Source organism: Apus apus, chromosome 1 (assembly GCF_020740795.1).
Source record: "Apus apus isolate bApuApu2 chromosome 1, bApuApu2.pri.cur, whole genome shotgun sequence".
NCBI classification, from domain to species: domain Eukaryota; kingdom Metazoa; phylum Chordata; class Aves; order Apodiformes; family Apodidae; genus Apus; species Apus apus.
The window spans coordinates 114,348,898-114,372,033 of NC_067282.1; the positions used below are offsets into that span (position 1 = coordinate 114,348,898).

Below are 23,136 nucleotides of genomic sequence, written 5' to 3' on the forward strand. Positions count from 1 at the left end.
ACAGATTTTTCTCATTCAAAACTTAATAACTTATTAGTGATTTCCAGTACCAGCCAGTTCCCTATTTCCCTATTTGTTCCTATTCAAAGCAGACTGCTGCAGATTAATTATTGCCTCTTCAGATATTGGGGGGGAAGGGGGTGTTGATGTGGAAATGGGGTGAAAGCTTAAGGCATCCATTTATCAAACACCTTTCTCCCCCCAAATTGACCAGAGGAAAGAAACCCAAAAAAGTCACAAAGAAAACATGAAAAACATTGAAAAACAACAACAACCACCTCCATACAATAAAAATATTTACTTCTTCCCTATCTGAAGTAGAAGACAGATTGAAGAACATAACATTCCATCTGATGGAAATTAGATCTGCTGAAGACTACTGACTGTAATATAACAATGAAAATTATAGATATGAGATAAAACACATGTAGGAGAGAAAAATCTATGAGCTCAAAGAATGTCAACTAGTTGTTCAGTATTTGCTTTGTTCAATTTTGAGCTAAGAAAGTTACCTTCTTTCTAGTATGTCCCTTACTGAATAATTCCATGGAAAGCAATAGATGTTTTTTACTCAGATCAAGACTTCTGTATTTTGCCTACCAAAGAAACTCCTATTTTCAGCTGCTTTACCTTTAGTTGTAATGAGCAGAGGTGCAATAAGGAGGCAGGATTCAGAGACCTTAAACTGGAAGCACCACCCATGTGCACAATACAGCACTTGTTCTACTATCCCAAGCTATGTTTGCACAAAGTTAAAACCTCTAAGTAAGCCCTCTTTTCTGCTGCTAACTCTCAAATGAAAGTAAAACAGGAAATAAACCACTTCAGGGCTTTCAATCTCTCTCACACAGCCGTGCTTGTTCTCTGCAGAAGGCCCCAGCTGTAGCCTAGTTTCATTATAGGTTACACACCACCCTGTACACCAACAAGTTAATTAGTAAGATTAGTAAGATTGCACTTTCCTGCTTGTATCAATCAAGGATTTCACCCAATGCAGCAGCAGCTGCATGTTTGTCTGCAGAAACTCAACATATGACATTGACTCCCTATAGTTGCAACCCAGTTAACAAGAAAACAAACTCAACTTCAAGAGTATATGCACTGATGGTTCATACAAAACCTTCACAAAATACATAGCTAGTGGTGGGGTGGGGTGCAACTAACCAATTCTCATGCTGAAGAGGATTACCCACAAAATATCAATTATATACACAAATTTGTTACTAGAAGGTCACTGAATAAGCACTTAACTGAGTCAGTGCTCTACCAAACATAACTGACCCAAAGTCATCTTCATAGACGTGATCTTGAAAAGCACTTCTTGAAAAGGCTATACAGAGTATAACCAAAACTAGCAGAGAAAACTTAAGATCACCATTTTGTTAATCTATATTAATCTACATCAATTCTCATACAGCTGATTGAGGTTCTCTATCTAGGGATATAGGTCTATTTAGATCTGATTAACTCCAGAGCGATTGTTCAAAAACATGAAGAGGAGACTCAGTGACAGCACAAACCAAATCAAAATAAAGGACTGCAAGGGGACATTTACAGCTCTGTTTTGAGTCTATGGACTAGAAATTTCAAAAACTCGATAACCAAGATCCCACTGAATTTTGACAGCACTTATACATCCTAGTCTCTGAAACACCACAGATTTTAACTTTCACATGCTTTTTCCTAATACATAGGGGCTGGTTAGAGAGAAATTTACCACTGTACACCTATCCAAACCACATATTTCTTTGGAAGCATCATAATTCCTCATGATGATAATGCATTCACTCTATTTCTTCACTTTACTCAGGGTAACAATCCGATGAGAAGTTGGGTGTAGGTAGTTAGAAATCAACTGAAAAACACGAGATACCATAGACTTGTTTCCTGTATTCCTAATTCATAAATATGTCAGCAGTGAAGCTACAACACCTCACACAAGCCAGGTCCACTTGACAATGTGCATCCAGAAACATCACTCTTTTCCCTTGAGCCACTTTTTTTTTTTTTTTCATACATATTTTACACAGCAGTTTCTTTATTTGTAACTCAAGTTTTTCTGGTCTTCATCTTTCTGTAGAAAAGCCTAACAATGTCCAGTTTTGGAGTCTGAATAAACACATTTCCATCAAAACACTAATGCTTATAAAAGTTCCACTTGGGAGGAGCAGAGGAGTGAGGCTGCTCAAAGGGATTTAAGCACAGAAACTTACTTTGCATCCATCTTGTATCTAATGGTAAAGGCTGAGTAGCATTCTAGACTACCAGCTTACCTGTACATTAGCAGTAATATAGAATGGAAGAGAGGATCTCCAATTTCATCATCCTCACCTTGACAGATTACTGTTCCCAAGCTGTGTTTAAAATGAGAAAAAGCAAGCCTATGGCTTCCATAAAGTACTCCAAGGGAAGCATCTGCTAATAATCAGAAGTTTTCTCAATAGTAGACTTTGCATAGCTGTTATAGACAGATGTTCTGTATCATTGCTACCTTAGTTTCTGGGTTTTTTTTTACATAATTTGTACCACTATTAAATCACTGCTTTCTTCCCCTTCTCCCAATTTGGTTGATTGGGATTTTCACTTATTTGCATTCTTCTTGACCTTTAATTTCCTTCTTTATTTAGTATCTTTCTCCATCACTTATCTTTAAGTCTTTACAACCTCTACTTTTGCTAGATGTCTTCTTCTTTTACATTTTACTTTGTGGTTTCCTTCTACTTTACTCTCTGCCAACTGGTTTTCCTTGCTGTTTATGAGTTAGAATATCTTAAGTTGGAAGGGACCCATAAGGATCACCAAGTCTAACTCCTTGCTCTTCACAGGACTACCTAACACTAAACTATCTGTCTATGAGTGTCATCCAGATACTGCTTGAACTCTGACAAGCTTGGTGCTGTGACCACTTCCCTAAAATATGGAACACTTAATGAATTTGCACGTCATCCTTGCGCAGTAGCCATGCAAATCTTCTGTGTACTGTTCCAATTTTAGTCTATGTGCTGCCAAAGCGAGCACAATTGGATGTCTCCTGTCCCCTTCCAACAATCTCAAATTAGCAGACCAGCTCAGATGACAGCAGCCTATCTGTGGTTCCCTCTGTCAGCTTAACCACCATGCAGAAAGCAACAGCTCAGAGTTTGATCCATTTGCTGCCCCAAGACCAGCATTCACAAAACCAGGAGATGCTCAAACAATTAAATTATGTAACCACAGCTAAAACATTATAGGCTTACAGTGAATGCTCTGAAGACCAATGCATTCATAGCTAAAACACAGCAGCATAAAATTTCTTCTTGTGGAAAATTACATTTCCTTTTACTAAGGAAGAATCCAAGGATTTGTACTGTGATTGGCGTGCCACTCTGCACTATGCTACTGTTCAAAACACCATCACCAACTTCCTGTTAGCAATCCTTCTTCCTTCATATGAGGTTAAGACCATCTCAGGTTGTCCATTAACTCACTACATTCCTGTCCCCAGCAGGGTGTAACACAGCAGCTCCACAAAAGGCTTCAGATGTACTAGGTTAATGGATGGTTACTGTCCACATAAAGGTTCAGAAGGCTGATCTCCACCACCTTCAGTAGGGTATTAATTACACTCTTCTTGGACCCAAAAATATAGCACTGAAAGCTGATATGGAACATCAGTGGCTTTTCCAAGAACTCATTTAATTGATTAACTGTACTCACAGCTGTGAAGCTCTTTTCAATATTCAGTTTAATTATGTCTTTGCTGAAGCCATAAAGACCATTACTTCTTGAAATGCTTGTCGTGGTCGGCCATCTAAATGTGTTTATTTTGCAGAACATGAATAAGTGATACCACTAATCATAATGCAAGTATTATGCAGCTTCACAACATTTTTGTTGTCTGGCATAATAAGCAAGCTGAGAATAGGCGCTTGCCCGTTGGCACCGTCTCACTTTCAGAGAATTTCCATTCTTTTAGTAACTCCAGGCTGGCAGCTACATCAATCGTGAAGGGCCAAAACAAATCCATCCACCAAAGCCACAGACTTTCATTTAGGCATATGTACTTCAAAGTACACCCAAGCTCTCCTGCTGAAAAGATTTTGGTTTCAAGATTAAAATCCCTAACAGGTAGGCCAGACAAGCTGAACACTTGAAAAATAAAATCAGAAATGAAAACTCCTACAACTGGCCTGTCAGGAGCAACACAGATGGGAAAGGGGCCAACTGTAGACCCACACACACCTACTTCTCCCCACACGATGCAAAGCCGTGCCTGATGCTAAGAAAAGTTTTGCACTTGTATTTGCTAGTGCCAAAACCAAGTGTGAACTCCTTCTCTTTTCTGATGCTACAATGGTGCTAACTTAAATCGATAAGAATACCTTTTAGCCACATAGGGAGAGAAGGCCACTCTCCCAAGTGAAGCATTTTCTGCTGTTTACACTCCTCCAGCACTGAGCAACCAGCTTTGTTCCCTTCTGAGCACAAAATCTAACAAAGGATTTCCCCCATACCTCACTGAGGAAGACAGCCTGCTCTGATTTTTTTAAGCTGAGAGCAGCTTTCTCCACTTAGGATGAAACCCCAGACCACCAACCTTTAATTTTCTACTTACTCTTCAAAAACCTAAGCAAACTGTATACACAGCCTCTGCAAGAGGCTGAAGGAAAAATCGGCTTGCTTTCTTGCCCCCTGGTGAGTCACAGCACTGCTGGAAATGTAAATAAATAAATAAATAATTTTTTCCTCTTTTTAATCCATATTTTCCTCAAGGCTACCAATCCTTTGGAAGTCCTTGAGCAATACTGGCTCTTCTCCTACCCTCACTGCTACAGTATTATACCATAGTGCAGAATTTGCCTAACCTTCCTTAAAATAGATGCAACTGTCAACTGACAGCAAAAATCAACAGCCTTTGGTACCTATAGTGAATGGAGGCAAAACCAATTGGGAGCTCAAAGCACTGCTGAAATGTATGAACTGCATAGGAATATACAAAAAGTAGGGAACAGGAAATAAATACAAACTTTTATGTTACCATGAAGGTCACAGAAGAAGAAATGCAGTTAAGCAGGAAGTCTATTAAGAAGTGAATAATTCAGAAGAACACACGTTCAAGTACAAAACGCAATTATTCAGACAGGAAATAAGAATTAAAAAGTAATTATTATATTTTCCAAAGGGAGAAATAATGCAACTGACTCACACAGTTCAGATCCTTGTGGCTTGGGTTTTTTGTTTGTTTGTTTTTGGTTGCTGGGGTTTTTTTTAAGCTTCACCAACAGATCCTCATGCCCCCCAATGCCCTCTCAAATCAATCAAAATAGTAATTAAAAAAAAAAATCCACTTCAGCATCCCAATATGCCTGTGGGTAACACCACATACAACGTAATGGAAATAGTAGGGAAAAAAAAGCCAGCTTTCCTATAACTGACTACTGCTTAAAGCACGTACGTTCAGGATTTGGGTCCTGGTTTCCTACAGGACAGAGACTTTCAGTAAAAGCCATAATTATTATTGCACCAATTTATTTTATAGCCTGGTTAAAAGCTATTGCCTGTGACAGACCAGGTAAGCTAAACAATCTATGTTCAAGGACTAAGCAAACCACATTTGCACTTGAACAGTTTTTATCTCGGCCCCAAAACTGCTCCCAGCAGAGGTCCAGCAATGAACAGCCAAGCCTCTGCCTCTGTCCTTTTCCTCCTGCCTCTGTCCCAGCCTATATGTAAGCTCCTGCATGTGCCTCTCTCTTTTACACGTTAGAAAGGAAAAAAATCTCCTCATAACTAAGTAACAACCTCCAGACTTAACTGTCTTCTGGAGGGCAGGAAAATAAGACACACCAAAATCTCTTCAAACTGAAGCAAATTTGGTAGCCTTCAGGAAGCAAACAATTTAGTAAGATGTAAGGGCAGTGCTGTCACAATTTAAAATAGTGTGCAAATATCATAAGATGACAGACAAAGAGAAAAATAAGCACAAAACAAATTCATAAAATGTCAAGTGTCTTCCTGCAAACCAGATTACTGCAGGGCACAGGGCAAGCCAGCAGCAGGAGCACATGAGCTTAAAACATACTGCATTATCAACAAGAGCCGCAATGAGACTGCCCAACTCCATATACGTCTCAAGATAATCTCTTCAGATCTCAGGAACACTTCCAGCAAATGCACCATCCCGATACAGCTCCCCCTTCTACCAACTCTAAGTTTCATTTTCACTACAGCAAAAGACACCAGAATACTTTGCAGAGTTTGTTTTGGTTTTAAATCTGGTCAAAAGATACTACACAAGCAGAGCATCTTCTGAAGAGGGCTGCTTCAGCAATTGACAGCTCAGTAAAAAACAGCTGGACCTACAGCTCTGACTCCTCTAGTACAAGCATTTATGAATCTTGGAAAGAATTTTCTTACATATTTCTTTATATTAGATGTGCAGTGAAAGGAAATTTTCTTCCAGCAATGCTTGGAGACAGTTCACTTTTCTTCCAAAAGTTCTATTAATGTTGTAAAAGAGAAGAATAACCAGAATCCAACCAGGTATAGTATAAAATATTTCTGCAGTTCAACATATTTTACATTCACTTTGATATGTGAGCCACTGCAAATTCACTTTCATGATCATTTACACAATTAGGTTTACAGCAGAACACACATGCTAAGCTTCCATGCAAACTGAATTTTAAAACTAATTACCAATATGCATTCCCACTAAAACCTGTAACATAAAAATGGTTCTCAGCCAGATAAGGGAAGCTAACAGATTAGATAATTACCTAGTCAGAATACAGCAAAGGAGTTAGCAACCTGGGTAGCAAATTGAAACAATAAGGCCTCAAAAATCACTGTAATTGTGAACAATGAAACATTTGGAGAAGGTTGGTGCTCTGCCAGTCACATTGTGAGCAGAGGAAGACAAAATTCATTAAATAAATTATTCATTAGTATTCAACAACTCAGCACTGGATCAAATATTTCTCTTTTGGCTAAAGAACAGTCCTACTAACCCATATACTTGTAACTGCGCTGCCGAAAAAGTTAATACCATTTATTGACAGGTTAGTTTATAATATCACCTTCATTAAAAAAAAAACAAACAAACAACTTATCACTTTCTGACTGAAATTGAACTGCAGGTGATTGGGAACAACGTACCTACAGGCTAATGAATGATTTGAAACGATTCAGCGTCCAATTAACACCAGCATCTGATTAGGGGATTTTTTTTCACCCTGTCAAGGCATTAGGCCTATATTAATTATACTTTCGGTTAGTATTAACAGTAAGGTCCAATCTTGATGTTATCCTTCAAGCAAAAATACAGCAAATGAAATATTCAGGTCCTGGAATCTGCAAAAGCCAACTCATTATCAATTGCAGGCACTTAGAACAGTTTCCTAGCCTGATTTCAACTGCTATAAGAACACAGCACTAACCCAAGAAATAAGTGTCTCTTGTGTACAAGACACAGTAATAGTGACACATTTGCTTCCATCTGAAGGATCCCCTCTCTGAAGACAGCTTCAAACCTCGCTTGTCAAGAAAATGGCTTCTTGAGGCTTTTTAAACAAATCTTTGCCAATAAAAAGGCAATTGAATAATCCACTGATCATAGAAACATAGAATTTGTCGGGTTGGAAGGCACCTTTAAAGGTCATCTAGTCCTGCCTTCCCTGCAGTGCACAAGGACCTTTTTAACTAGATCAGGTTGCTCAGAGCTGTCAAGCCTGACCTTGAATGTTCCCAGGGATGGAGCCTCCACCACCTCACTGGACAACCTGTTCCAGTGCTTCACCACCCTCATCGTAAAGGACTTCTTCCTAATGTCTAATCTAAATCTATCCTGTTCTACCTGATCTTCTTGTTCATCTTGATCTTCAAGATGAAGCACTGCTGGGAGATCCCGGAAAGGAGATGTTGGGGTGTATGGAGGAAGTATCCCTTGACTCATTATAATCTCAGACCATGTGAGATGAGTGAACCAGCATTTGCCCCCTGCCCGCATTTGCCTCCTGGCTGCTTAGTAACATGGGCTTTAGATTAGTGAAGCATAATTTCTGAAATACAGTAGGATTTTTTTCACATGATGCTCATCACTAACTTTGTAAGTCTCTAAGACCATACATATACAATTAAGATAAAAAACAAGAGCAAGTATTGAAGACCAAACCTGGCTTGGCATTTTTGTACAGTAAGGCTGAATTTAAGAGTTCATTCATATATCATATGCCCTCTCTGATATTGTTCAGAAAAGGTATAGCGTCATTTCCTTAGGGCACTCTTGCAATTACACCAGTGTAAGAGTGTTAACTTGGCGTACCAAACAGTCGCTCAAGAACAAAACAAGTAATTATTCCTGAGAGAGAGTGATTCAGAAGTGGGGTCGAGCTTTGTAGCTGCCAATATTTTGTTCATCAATCCTGGACTCACACATTCAATTAATAAATTATTAAAGCAACTAGGAAAGAAAAAACAAAACAACAAAAAGCCAAGTATCGCCTTTGCTGCGTAACTGTGTGACATGATCCTGCATCTTTTTCCCTTTTTATTATCAGCGTCATTATTATACCTTCTGAATGAAAATTATGGGAACTGCAAGCAGCACTAATTTGAATCCAAATACTGAAAAGCTTTGCAAGGAGGCTTCAATGACCGTATGTATGGTCCTACCTGAAAATCTTAAAAAAAAAAAAAAAAAGTAATAAAGTAAAAAAAAAATACCCTTGCATCTCACAAATGCTCAATTTTAATTAAATGTCATCACTTCAACTAGATCACAGCTCATCTTTATTTCAAAGCAAGGCAGAAAATCTCTGCTTCTCACTCTTTTTAACAGCAATTTAACTGTGTTTTTAGGTTCCCCTTTGCCTTTTATTTACAACAATGATTTCTCACCTTTCCGTATAAACTACAGCAATTTTATCCAACCCACATAGCAGCTCTATGTGACTTGTCACCAAGCCAATAAATTAACAGAGTCTTGAACTGATCATGCAAGGTAATTCTTTTTTGGCTGTTTTATCACTAACCTACAGACAGCACTCCCCTTCCAGGCTTGAATCTGAAACTTGGCTCGTGGTCTCCATTTTTGTGCTATTGCCTACCAAACAGTTTTAAAACAAAGAAACAATACATCAAGCTTCTTTCTAGAATTTGGCTTCCCAAGATGATCCAAATTGCTTCTTCAACTCATGCTGCAAGAGCTCTACACTGCAGATGTAAAGGTTCAGGATTCACATTCTGCCAACGGTATCCCTACAATAAACTCATAGTTGCAAGGTACTTTTCAGAATAAATAAATAAATAAATAAGAAAACAAAAAAATAGGAGGGGCATGTGTGTGTTTTTAAAGCTACTTAGCATTTTAAAAGTGAACCCAAATCTCTGTCGAAATGAAACTTTAGGACACACGGGTAAAAGCCAAGCTGTATGCATCATGAGCAGATGCATGTAACCTGCTGCTCTCCCTATCCCAAAGGAGCTCCTAATCCATCACACTTTCATTGTCTTACTCCTCTCTCTTCCTGCCGTCATTATCTCCCTCTGCCCCACAGACCAAATCTGGACATTTTTCCCTGTTACACAGTCTCTATTCTTCCCTACCCAGTTCTGTTCCAAATGTCTTTCCCTACTGCACTCCATGTGCATCTTTTTGCACAACCAAGAAATAACTGAAAGAAGAAATATACGCAATGTAATGTTTCTCTCCTTCTACTGTGACTAAAGAAAGGAAATCTTTACTGAAGGCATAGAAATGAATGCCCTATTAAGAACAGCTGCAGATATTAAACATTGTCAGAAAGCTGGTGGTTGCCAAAGTAAAGTATCATCACAAAACAACTGCTATGCCAGCTATTCCTAGCCTTGAATCCGTACCTCCTTTGACAGAGATGGAGATAGTTTTTTTAAATACTGTAATGTACATTAGACAAATTAAGCAGTTGCCTGAAGGCCACTGGAAATTTTACAGTCTTGAGACACTAAAGAACACAAAAACATAGCCTGAAATTATTTATTAAAGCTGTCATAAAAATCTTTTGTTAACGACTGCCCATGCTTCATAAACTGGTGATGACAACATAAAACTAGAGTTGCCTGAATTAAACCTCATTTGATTTTCAAGTGGAGCACTTAGGAACAATGGAAAGAAATGAAATTAGCTTAGTGGAGTTGCTCTGAAATGTTTTGTAGAGCAAATCCTTCTGGGTTTACGTACATGTCTGATTTTGAGATTAAGTTTTCAGTTTAACCCAAAACAAGGTTCCTCCTTTGATTTGTTAGGAGATGTACACTGAGCAAACAAGTAACAATAAAATCTTTAAATGTTGCTTCTGTTTAAATGCAGCTTCTATTTCTCGTATCTGGTTAAAGATGAAGAGTATCCTTCATGAAGACTCCCCAACACGGATTATTAATTTCACAGTATTTTTTTCATTCTGGTAAGCTATTCTAGTTATTTTCCATCATATTTGAAAAGGCATGGCAATCTGGTGAAGTTCCTGCCACCTGGAAAAGGAACATAACCCCCATTTTCAAAAAGGGGAAAAAGGAAGACCTGGAGAACTACAGGCCATTCAGTCTCACTTCTGTGCCCAGCAAGATCATGGAGTAGATCCTCCTGAAGGCTCTGCTAAGACACATGGAAAATGTGGAGGTGGTTGCTGGCAGCCAACATGGCTTCACCAAGGGCAAATTGTGCCTGACAAATTTGGTGGCCTTTTATGATGGGGTCATAGTGTCGGTGGAAAAGGGAAGAGCAGCTGACATAATCCACCTGGACTTGGGCAGAGTGTTTGACACTGTCCACCATGACATCCTGGTCTCAAAATTGAACAGATACAGATTCAATGGTTGGATCACTCAATGAATAAGGAATGGGCTGGACGGTTGCACTCCAAGACTAGTGGTCAGCAGCTTGATGTCCAAATGGAGACCAGTGAGTTTCCAATATAAGGACATGGAGCTGTTGGAGTGAGTCCAGAGAAGGGCCACAAAAATGATCTGAGGGCTGAAGCACCTCTGCTATGAAGACAGGGTGAGAGAGTTGAGGTTGTTCAGCCTGGAGAAGAGAAGGCTTCAGGGAGACCTCATAGTGGCCTTCCAGTACCTGAAGGGGCTACAGGAAAGATGGGGAGAGACTTTTCCTCAGAAATTGTAGTGATAGGACAAGGAAGTAAATGCTTTAAAAAAGAGGAGGGGAGATTTAGGTTAGACATTAGGAGGAAATTATATAGTGTGAGGGTGGTGAGACACTGGAACAGGTTGCCCAGGGATGTTGTGGCTGCCCCATCCCTGGAAGTGTCCAAGGGCAGGTTGGATGTGGCTCTGAGCAACCTGGTCTAGTGGGAGGTGTCCCTGCCCATGCAGGGGGGTTGGAACTCGATGATCTTTAAGGTTCCTTCCAACCCAAACCAGTCTATAATTCTATGATTGTCTTCTTTAAAAGCTTAAGTTGAACAATACGCACCATTCAGATTCAACACAGCACTTCTAACAAGTTTTATTCCCATGGCAATTAGCATGTCAGGGGGAAGCATGTCAATGGGGGAGACTGACCAAAAACACCAAACTTTTTCTTTAAATGAAGACTCTTTTAGTAGCTAAATCTTTGGCTCCAGATGAAGCGTTCAGAATTTTTTTTCCTTTTTTAAATAGCAGGTGTTTTAAGGTTGGCTGCTCATGCTTTCTTTTTTACCATGAGCAAGTTAACATCCAAACATCACCTGTCATGCAGTTTCACCATTAGCATCATTTGAAGGCAAGGTGGGAAGCATCCCAGAGGGTACCTCAGGCTGGACTGATGAATACAGGAACTCAGAGAGAGGAACAGAAAGGTAGAAAGTGCATAAATAAGGCCTGTCACCTCTCAGTGAATCTGACTTGCAAACTGTTTTCCTGAGTGGTCTGAGGAGCTTTCCTAGGCATAGATGAACAGTGATGATTATACCTGCTTCAAAAACACTTCTGATACACATCAGGCAACTTCCACTCTTCATCTGAGATACCATCTGATTACTGGATGCCCTCGTTGTACTTGAGTCAGAGGCTGAAGATGCAGACTTGTATCCTAAACTTTATCCAACTCAGAAAGCCACCAACAGGGAGAGTCCCTTTGGGCAGCACCCCCCCCCCCCCCTCCCCGTGCTGCATTTAGCAATCATGCATCCATGCTTGAAGGAGGGTCGGGGTCTCAACATGGGATGCATGGGGTCAGGCAGTGTGGGAGGTGGGGTAGTCTTCTACTGAATCAACAAACTGGTCCAAGGAAACAGCCAGGAGCTAGGGAGGAGGATGAGAAATAACTTTGCCATTTCCCTCATCAGCAATATACATTTAAACCACAATATACGCATGGTGAAACCACATCATAAACCAATAAAACAGAAATGGCAAACATGTCACATCTCTCATAGAGATTTTCCTTTGCTGCACCTGGTGGATCCAGTACAAGAATGCATGCCACCCAGGACATCACTACCTGAATGGGAGCTTGAAGTCCTTCCTCCCAGCTGCATCACTCTCCCAGGGCAGCCCCCTCATCGAGGTCACTATTTTCCAACTGCCAGGGCATCCTCAGCCCCAGCAGTAGGAACGCTTTTCCACCTCTTCTCTCCCTCCTTTAAAATCCCAGTTACCTTGCTTTTGATCCACTGTTTCTTGCCAGCTGCTCTCTCAGTGTATTGCCTTCACCCATAGTTTACATAGGTAATATATGGTGCAAGTTAGACATGTGAAAATATACTTGTTGACAGTTAAAGAACATAAAAACCCAAGCCCAAACCAAAAAAAATCCTCCCAAAAAAGGAACAGCAGAAATAAATGTGTTCCTGGAGGGAAACCAGGAATAATGCTTCAGACAGTAGAAGAGGGAAAGCCTATTTGAAACAGAACTCAAGAGTTAGAGTTACCTCACATTGATCAAAGGAATTGAAAACAAAACCCATTAGAAGCAGTCCAGCCTTCAATGAAACATACACACATCATCATTAACAATAATGATAATTTAGCTCTTCATGTGTAATCACTGCATGCCAGCCTCACTTTGTATTTTTAACAGCAATTAATATCAAGAGGAACTGTGCACATGGGCACCACACTGCCCCTGTGCTGTTTCTCAGTCTGCAGTCTGCTCCACAGAGAAAATCCCCCCTCCCTGCCACTTCTTTCCTCTAATCCAGCTCGTGAATGGAAACAAAGAAACAGCCGGGACAGCTGAAGCAAGCCAAATTTAGAAAAATACTGAAATACTAAAAAATTTTGTACTATTAAATGAGCACCAGAAAGGTAAGTTGTAACCATCTGCTCACACGGTACTGAATTCAAGACAGCTCGTAGTGGAGCACTGCAAGAACAGAATCCATCACAGTCCAAGCTCTGGATTTTGATGATTGATTTCATAGGTTGCCATCATCTAAAAATGGCCATGAAAATTAGGGAGGTAGAAAATGCTGAAAAGAAACAAGCATTAATCCAGCACAGTGTATCCAGGATACCCCACCTTCAATTTTACACAACGCATATGAGGCAGGGGAAGTGTAACATTCCTCCTCCCCACCATTTTGACAGTAGCCTCACAGGCTGAATTTTTTCACAGGAAAAAAAACAAAAATAGACTGCCTCAGTATTGTAGGAAAGGCTCAGTTAGAACAAATAGCATAAAATAACTGTCATCAATACAGAAGTTACTACACTTACCAGCTATTTGGTCAATATTATCCCCAGCTGACTGAGACACAGAGGAGTCTGACTGAATGCTACTGCATACAAGGTTGAGCAAAATTATGAAGTACATACTTGTTGCTATGTATTTTCTGGCTCAGATGAGCCACAAAACTGTAAAAACTTAGATTTTCTCCATAAATGAGCAAAACGACCAACAACCTTCCAGGAACCTAACTCCAGGACACTGAACGAATTAAGTTTACAAAAGTCTGTACAAGAAATAGAGAATAAACCATTCAACTGGACCAGTCTTTATTTTCTAGCACAACTTATTTTCTTCTTTTCTAAACAGAACAGAACAGACCAAGTCAGTCCAAGTAAAGTCATGAAGGTACAATAATGTCATGTCAGGACACAGGCAGACATATCTCTTGAGGTTGGACTTACTTCACCCATTTGTCCTAAAGTTACATCAAATCAAAAGCATCACTATGGCTACCAAATCTAAAGTAAGATTTCATATTAAAAACTATAGAATTGTGAATTCCAAATGGTTTTGCTTTACATAAAAGAGCAGCAGAAAATGCTTACATATCTAATCTTTAATTCTCAGATTTATAAACACAATCCTGCATTAGGCAATTCTTGTCCAAATTTATGTTCACTGCCAGTCCCTCATGTACTTCTAATGCTCATTATTTCCTCTTAAAAAAACCCAGTTTGTATGCACATAATCTCAACATACTTATTTTTGTCTTCCTTTTCACAGTCATTTCTGATTTTGCTATCTTCTTTGCAATGATTTTAACAACATACTTAAGAGTCCTTTAGACAAGAACCAGGAACAAAACAGTTCTCCAGAAACCCTGTTGTCAGTGGCCTTTATTTTATATTATTATTTAGCTCAGTAATACCCTATTACTTTATTACAGAATCACAGAATGTTAGGGGTTGGAAGGGACCTCTGAGGATCATTGAGTCCAACCACCCTGCCAGAGCAGGACCAAAACCTAAGGCAGATCAATCAGAAAGGCATCCAGACAGGTCTTGAAAGTCTCCAGAGAAGGATACTCCACAACCTTCCTGGGCAGCCTGTTCCAGTGCTCTGTAACCCTTGCAGTAAAGCAGTTCTTCCTAATGTTGAGGTGGAACTTCCTGTGCTCGAGTTTGAATCTGTTGCCCCTCTTTAGCAAGTATTTTATTGCTGTATCAAGTAATATTTGATATAAGTCTAAGTTCTGTACTTTTAAGGACTGTGGTTTAGTCTTCTATTACAGCAGATCATATTTTCATAACATATTTTAATTAACAATTCATTTTTCTTAGCTTGTGAGTATTCAGTAGGAAAGCATTCATTCACCAGGCACTTATATATTGTTAAACAAAAGTTACCCAGATGATTTCACACATCCTATCCCCAGCTGGAGAGCAAGGGGAAGGGCACAAACAGCTAGAGGGAACAAGTCTTCTCCATGCACATGAATGACTTTTTCACTGGAAGCAAAGCTTGGTTCCTCTTTTGACATCTGTCCCTAAACTTACTTAACTCATCTGTACTTCTCATCTTGTTTTACCAGAAAAATACTTAATACCTGCAAAACTGAAAGAATGTTGGAAAGAGAGGTGTAAGGAAGGCTGCCCCCCACAGGTAAGGATAAGAGACAAACCCCGCTGGAGCTCTGTGGGAATGAGCATCATCTTCTTAACCATACCATGATAACTCACCCTCTGGCACAGTCTCCCTACCCCAGATGTCTGGAATTTCAGTACATCTATTAATATCTTCATTAGTAAAAGCTTCCAGCTCCAGTCCCTTGAAAAGTTGAAAAATTTAGACCCACAGAAGACTGAATTATAATCAAGATATGCCTGCATGTGGAAAAATCCCTAGGTTAAAATCCTTTGAGCTTTAGCAGCAATTTCTACAGCAATTGATAACACACTTGCATACAAAAAAGTATACTACAAATACAAGTTAAAAGTTATATTTTCATTTTTAATTTGCTTCAAAGAAATAGCCCGATGCTGAGGAAAATTATTTGGTGTCATGGCAAAAAGTCCAAAATGCTGATTTTTAAGGTAACAAATTAGATTTTTATCACTTATTTCAACAGACAGACAAAATTATTCTCTGTTTCCTGCAAAGACAAGATAGTCTTTGCAGTTTTTCAGCTGCTTCTTCACATCAACATGCAGGTTACCATGGAACATCAAACACTATTATGGACAGATCACATGCCTTCAGCCAGTACCAGTAAAATTGACTCTGCTTTAGTGATAAGTCACCTCTGAAAGCATTTTTTAAAATATAAGAAAGAAAAGCTCGAAAACCTGCAATTTTAATGCAGCCTTCACAAAGACGGATCACTACTCATCCTTCACTGGCATTTCTTTGACCTCGTAAAATACTCAACAAAAAAAGTTATTTTTCAATAGTACTTTTAGGAACCTAAATTCTTAACTCCTTTTGACATAAAGTAGTTAACACAGACCATGTCACTAAAGACATTTATGGAACTAAGCCTCTAAAAACATTGTGTTAAACATAAGATGACTTAGTCATTGTAAAAGACTATGCCAAAGATATTTCATAAAAATACTACCTATACAAATAATTTCTAAAAATGTATTATGAAACATATTTATTATGTTTCTAATGAAAATGACAATTTTTACTTTATAGCAAAATATTATTCATATAGACATCCTCTTTGAGTTCTGAATTTAGCATCCTTAGTTAGCCTTTCTGTTGAAAGAAAAAATTTTTATGGATACATGCTTCCATATTGAAAACATTTTGACAGTCGCAAAGCACAGCTTTCTCTGCTCAACAGCGCATTATGTATTTGCTTTCTAATCTCTTTTTGGAATGCTTATCTAAACTTACTTCCTATTCAAAATATTATGATAAACTCCATACTGCACCTAGGATCTGAGCATTAAAGAAAGAAAATAATGTGTAAAGCAGTATCGCAACTTCTGCTCTTTTAAAAAGGAAAATTAAAACTTAAAATGAAATAAGAATAACTCATTCTCACACATCAGAGAAGAACTGATGGCACGGGGAGGTGTGAGATTTATGAGCACGGTTCAGGATTTTGAAAGCATCATAGAAGTTATTTGCCCAGATACTGATGTTGTAGCCTTCCAGTAATTTTAAATAACCGTAGAATAGTTAAGGTTGAAAGGTACCTTAAAGATCATCAGGTCCCAACCTCCTTGCTATGAGCAGGAACACCTCACACTAGACCAGGCTGCACAAAATTTCATCCAGCCTGGCCCTAAACACCTCCAGGGAGGGGGCATCAACAACCTCCCCAGGCAACCTATTCCAGCACCTTCCTACCCTCACGGTGAAGAATTTCTTCCTGATGTCTAACCTAAATCTCCCCTCATTCAGTTTAAAACCATCACCCCTTGTCCTATCACTACCATCTCTGGTGGAAAGCCCCTCCCCAGCTTTCTTGTAGGTGCCTTCAGGTACTGGAAGGCCACTATAAGGTCACCCCAGAGCCTTCTCTTCTCCAGGCTGAACAGCCCCAACTCTCTCAGCCTGTCTTCATAGCAGAAGTATCATATACAAATCATGTATTACACTGAAATGTATGCAGAAACTTGAGCCCTAACTGCTTGAGGATAGTTCCCTTTGCATTTTTCTCCAAACATCATTTTATTAAACAAACAAACATATCCAAATCTCTTAAACAAAGGAATGGGCCCTGCTCAGCTCCCTGCTCTAGCCCAATTCAGCCCCAGCACTGTAGGAGCATCTCCCTCCAGGTTTCCACCCTCCATGCCAAGGCCAGCCCTTGAGAACCACTTGGTTGACCTCACTCCATTCTGATTTTCATGTCAGGTACATCAGTCTGTTTTCCAGGTAAAACTCTCCAGACAAGAGGAGAAGGTTAGAGACTCAAATAAGAAAAAGCCTGCCCGTCATGTCTTCTCCTTAGCTCAGTTACGTGGCTAAAAGCTATTTGTATTTCAGAAGTGTAGAGCAACTATTTTGGTGTGTGGGACAAGGATCTGGACAATAAGAAAATAATACCTCTGAAACTTTGACCTTGTTAGCATTTTTGTAAAAGAAAGCCCCAATTCTTTAAAAGACAACAGGAAATGAAAAGGGGAAAAATATTGCTTAGGAGCAGAAAAAAAGGGTTAGGATAGAACTAAAGTTTCTGCCTGAAGCAAACTGCAGCTGCCTGCCAGTTTCGTTTCATTTTTAAGGAAACAAGTTAGTACTGTGCTCTTTAAAGCAACAGAGTTTGAGCTAGGAACACAGCTATCAGAGTTGTATGGTGGCTTATGACTGGGCCAACAACCCCATTCTGTTCAACAAGGAGGTATTGTCTGCACAAAGACAGTACAACCATTACAAAGCTCAGTAATACGAAAAATTGCAAAGTGGATTAGGAGAAAAGTGGTGACCTTTTATCGTGGTCATTTGTATTCAGGTCTCTGAAAGGAAGTTAGTAAATCTGCAAAAATAACAGTATTTATGCAATCAGTAAATACCTTTGTTTCAGGTTTATTGAGGACAGGTGGCTTTCTGAAGCTGAGCTTTTAAAATTTGTTGCAGGGATTATCAGTTTTATTTTTATTAAAAAGAAATTAATTTAAAATTCTTTTTTATTAAAATAAGTACAAGCACACCCTTAGTAATACATACAGCTTTCAATTAAAGCAGCATAATATATATAGCTTTTCTCTTTTTGTTGCCTTAAGGGCACATGTTTCATTGTAATCTATTAAATACAAATTAGTTTCTTAATTGTTTAAATGACCAAGGACCTTTTCTTTCATGCACTGTAGAGAAGCTACCAAAATGGAGCTCCTTGCCCAGGACAGAGTCACTGTGCAAGTAAGAAGTTACTATTAAGCAGCAATCAAAAGAAATTATAAAATTATTTAAAAATTGTCAGTCTCAGATACAGGACTGTACATGAGAGAAGATCCGGTTATTTTAGAAGGTACATTACTTGGAAATGCAGAAGTATATCCAAGGTATGCAGCCACATATATAAATTGTGAAAACAGAAAATTTAATTAAATCATTACTAAAAGTAGTAAAGACTGCATTATATTTCTTGCAGCAAGAGTAAAATTAAGATGGTAGATACTTGCATCTATTTCCCAGAAAACTAGTTATGCATGGTATAATCTATCATATCTCATAAAGCAACATTTTTAAAGACACCTCTTATTGTAGTATGAGATTGTAAAAAGGAAAAAAAAAATAATTGCAAAACAACATGTGTGTATATATGTACACAGCCATGTGGTGTGTGTATATCTCAGAATAACAGAATTGCCGTGTTTGGAAAGGACCTCTAAGATCCTCAACTCCAATCGTCAACTCAGAATTAAGCAGATTAGATCCTAAGCATCTAGGCAGAACTTCATCTTGTTGCTTTAAAACATGTCCTCCATCATTTAAATAACTCCTAGTACTTCAGCATCTGAAAACAAAACAGTGAATGTGTTTTGCCCTGTCTGAAGAAACAGGCCAAACCTTGGAAGCTCCTGTCTTTAATTGGAAAGAAATTATTAAATTCAGCAACACTGAAGTGGAGTCCAACCAGTAATTCAGCACAGCACAGATACACACTCAAGTCAACAAAATAAAAGAGCAGTAGCTTGTGGTCAGTTAAAAGAACTGCTGAGAATTTATTTTCCAGTAGCCAGGCTATGTACTTCCCTAACCAGGACTTCAACTGTAGCATCATTAATTCTCTAAATCAGATTTGTCTGTTCAAAGCCTTATGCCTCTGGGCACAGCTGATGGGCACCAACCTGCACAACAGTGGAGACCATGTCCTCCCAGGTTGTGCTTTCAACATAGGGTATTTCACCAATATTTAATATACATACATTTGCTCTGGCTGAAGACAATCAGCAACCTAAACTTCAATCTAAATCTGAGCCCACAAAATACAGTCTTAATAGGAACTGTTCTTGTGTCAAGTGCCTTTATGGTTGCCATGAATATTTCCCCAAACTATATACTTATTTCTTTTTTTTTATGTAAATGGTCACATTTTTTGAAAGTCTCTAGCAAACAAGAAGGAAAAGAGCCACCTCTGATTATTCCTTTGCTCAAACAAACAATATCTCTAATCTCAATCCCTTGTAGCAAGCTGCCATCTCCAACAGGCTCAAATGGAAACCTCAGGCCCCTCAGATGCACAACACGATGGACAGCCTGCTTCAGAGCAGCACTTTGATACCTGCTCCCAATTTTTCTGTAAGTTTTTAACTACAAACACACAAGGTATATGTTTACATAGTTACTGGAATAAACATACACAGATGAAGTGAAATGTGTGTAAGTACAAATTCATTTTTCAGACATTTTTCCTCCAGGGCACGTTTCCTCCATGCCAGCATGTTCCATTTTTTCCCAACTCACAAAGAAAGCAAAAGAGGAAACACAAGTACTGGAACATTTTTCTGTTACGTGGTATTTACATTGGTTTTGCTCACCTCAGAGGAATTATGAGACAGCTCAGATCAATTAATCTGTCACCAAGAGCCACAGCTAAGATAGTTTGCAAACTAGCACTTAAGAGGAATCGGTAAAGCAGTTTTCAAACCTTTATTATCTAATGAACGGGGATGAAAAATGCTACTGAATCATGGTCTGTCTTTCAGGTTGTGTGGAAGAAGTTTCATGGTTTCCTTTCAACAAATTTTCGCATCACAAATAATGAATGCAAACACATCTTTAGCAAAGCTGACCATATCCACCTGAAAGATCCCTAGTCCCCTGGAACACAAGTGGAGAGAGTACTTGGGCACTCATCACTTGCAAGAGTACAAAGAGGCCACGAGAAAAACTGTCAGTCTCCTGGCCTTATCTCAACACAACAGACCAAACCCACTGCTACCTGCCATTGTGTCTTAAATTAAAAACATCTACACTAATGACAGGATGGAGGGAAAACATGCTGCTCCTTTTCTTTCATCTACTGCTTCTTCTTGCTTCTGCCCACCAAAGCCCAGAATCAACACAGGTGTCATGCTGGGAGCATCCAGGTGCTCACAATGGGCACAGGTACAACTGCTGCAGCTCTTGCATGGAGCTGGCAGAGGAGGCAGGTGTGCTCTGCAGAGCCACATGGCCCTTGGGGGATTAAAGAGGCTCCTGGAGGTCAGGAGGTCCCAGCTCCTCTTCACCACCAGGCCAGAAGATCAACAGATGTGTCTCCAGGCTATCCAAGAAGCAGCTTTTATAGACCCAACTAGACTAGCCATCCTATACATTAGAGGATGAGTTATTAAAATAAAAGCCACTTTAGTTAAGGAGCTAACAGAGTCACTTTTCATTTTAGTTGAAACAGTGATTTTTTACTATTTTATGCTCATCTGTATTCTGGCATACTCAACACAGTGGATAGTGTGTCAGAGCACAGGATGACAGAGGGAAGCCTTGTCAGCTTTTGATTGTGAAATACAGTGTAATGGACCCTCATTAATTCAATTCATGCTAGTAAGACCGACACTGAATTATTAAAATATTGTGAACAAGTTCTAGAGCAAATAGCATAAAAGGATCCTTAGCTACAAAGTGTGCTTTACTCACTGTGTTGACAGCTGTAACACAACTATAATTATTCCTTATACTTCACAAATTCCAATCTTTTTATTAAACATTAACCTTCATCATAGCTTCAATCATTGCATTTCTGCTGTACAATGCTGAAACCTTTTCTTTAATATTTTTTTTTCTGAATTCTTAAGTGAGAAAATTAACATAGATGTTCTGGCATATATAACAAAGACAGCAGCAAAGTGAAAAAAGGAATAATTTGTACCAATTTTCTCATATGAGAAAAAAATTTCCTAATAAAAATACAAGATTTCTCATGACATTTTTTCTTCTAGATGGGATGATTTGGAGGGTGAGAGGAAATATACTGGGATGCCAAGAAGACTTAGCCTGATAGCAAATCAGTTATGTCTTTTTATACCACGTGGCCTTCCAATGGAGTCTGCAAACTGAGATCTAAAGAGAGTGCAGAGCTGTACTCAGGAATAAGCAACACTCCACTTGTATTTCAATGAATATGTAATTTTATCTTTTTTTATTATGACAGCTGATACTTCATTATCACTCAGATACAAGGCACAATAACTTGAATTATTTCTGCACTTTGAATATGAGAACAAGTACAATATAAGCCCATGTCTGGCTTGGACCAGAACAGCACAGTAGGAAGAAGTAAGCCAGTGGCAAGCCACCAACCTAATCTATTTAAAGCTGGAAAAAGGTCACCTTGTAATCCAGGCTGCCATGACCCAGCAGAGATCAGTAAAACTGAACCATGTGTCTTATGAAGGGTAACAAATACATGCTTCTGTGTATTTTGGGAGAAGGGGTTAATCAAGGAATGGCATGATGTACTCTGAACTTGTTGGTAAGCATTGCCATTGTATTTCAGACACTGATTATGAAAATATTTGGGAATTAATGAAAAACACACAAATCACACTTCACATTTAAAGGAGAGACAATGTCCCTGAGCTTAGCGGGTTATCTCTGGACTTTTAAGAAGCCAAAATTTACTCTATTGGAGGGGACAGACTGACAGTCAAAACACAGGATCTCTTCTTTAGATTATGTTAATAAACAGGCCTATGTAAGTCTTATTATGTTCAAATGACAATAAATCTACACTTTCCAATTACACCTCTGTAGCACCCTGTGGCCCAGATCAGAACCGAGCCATTTCCATGGTGCATGTACATGAAGCACAGCATTCTAGTGCAGCAATCCAGTACTGTAACATGCTACATAAACTATTGCAATTGTCTTCAGTGTTAAAATGCACATGATAGTCAGGAGGCCTTTCCAAAAGCAATATCCCACCTCAGACAGAAGGGAAGGACCAAACTAAGGAGCTTTTAGTGAAGTTCCAACAGGCTTGGATTGGTGTAATTATGTCTTTTGCTTCTAAACAAAAATATAGGAAGATAAGTTTTCTCTTCCCTGGAAATGTCAGAATATTAAAAAAACATTTAAAGCAAACAAAGCCCTTCTCCACCAATCAGACAGAGAACTGGCAGGTGCCAACGGGAAAGGGACTGCAACTGGAAAAGGTTACTGGCTATGTCTGTTTCCTCAAGGCAGTATCAGCTCTGCCTACATCATTCTGACAGTTGTCCAACCTATCCTTAAAGGCCTTTGAGGATGAAATGCCACCTGGAAATGGAACAGAGTACATGTACTCCATCACTCAGCCCACTTACAGAAATGCAGAACAGCAGACCACTGCAAAACTTCAGTTTGGAAGTGAACTGGTGACAACTGGAGGAAAGTTTTCTAGCTGTACTGTGCTTACTTTGTGTCAATCCAGGTTCCCCTAGTATGTTCATCACATTGTATCAAGAATCATATTGGAAGTTGAGAGGAAAGATGTACTGAATCTAATTTTCTTCTGAAACAGGTGATTGACAATTTAATATGCTTTGTACTTGATGAGGCTGTTTTCT

The 23,136-nt window shown here is 39.0% G+C and overlaps 1 protein-coding gene and 1 non-coding gene across 3 annotated transcripts in view; both read right to left on the minus strand.

Moving 5' to 3' along the window:
* Positions 1–23,136, minus strand: part of FRMPD4 (FERM and PDZ domain containing 4) — a 314,233-nt gene that overhangs the window by 203,756 nt on the left and 87,341 nt on the right. The gene's annotated exons all lie outside the window — the stretch shown is intronic.
* LOC127380327 (U6 spliceosomal RNA) lies at positions 2,912–3,018 on the minus strand. The gene has a single exon (XR_007888485.1). It is a non-coding gene; the product is annotated as a U6 spliceosomal RNA (small nuclear RNA).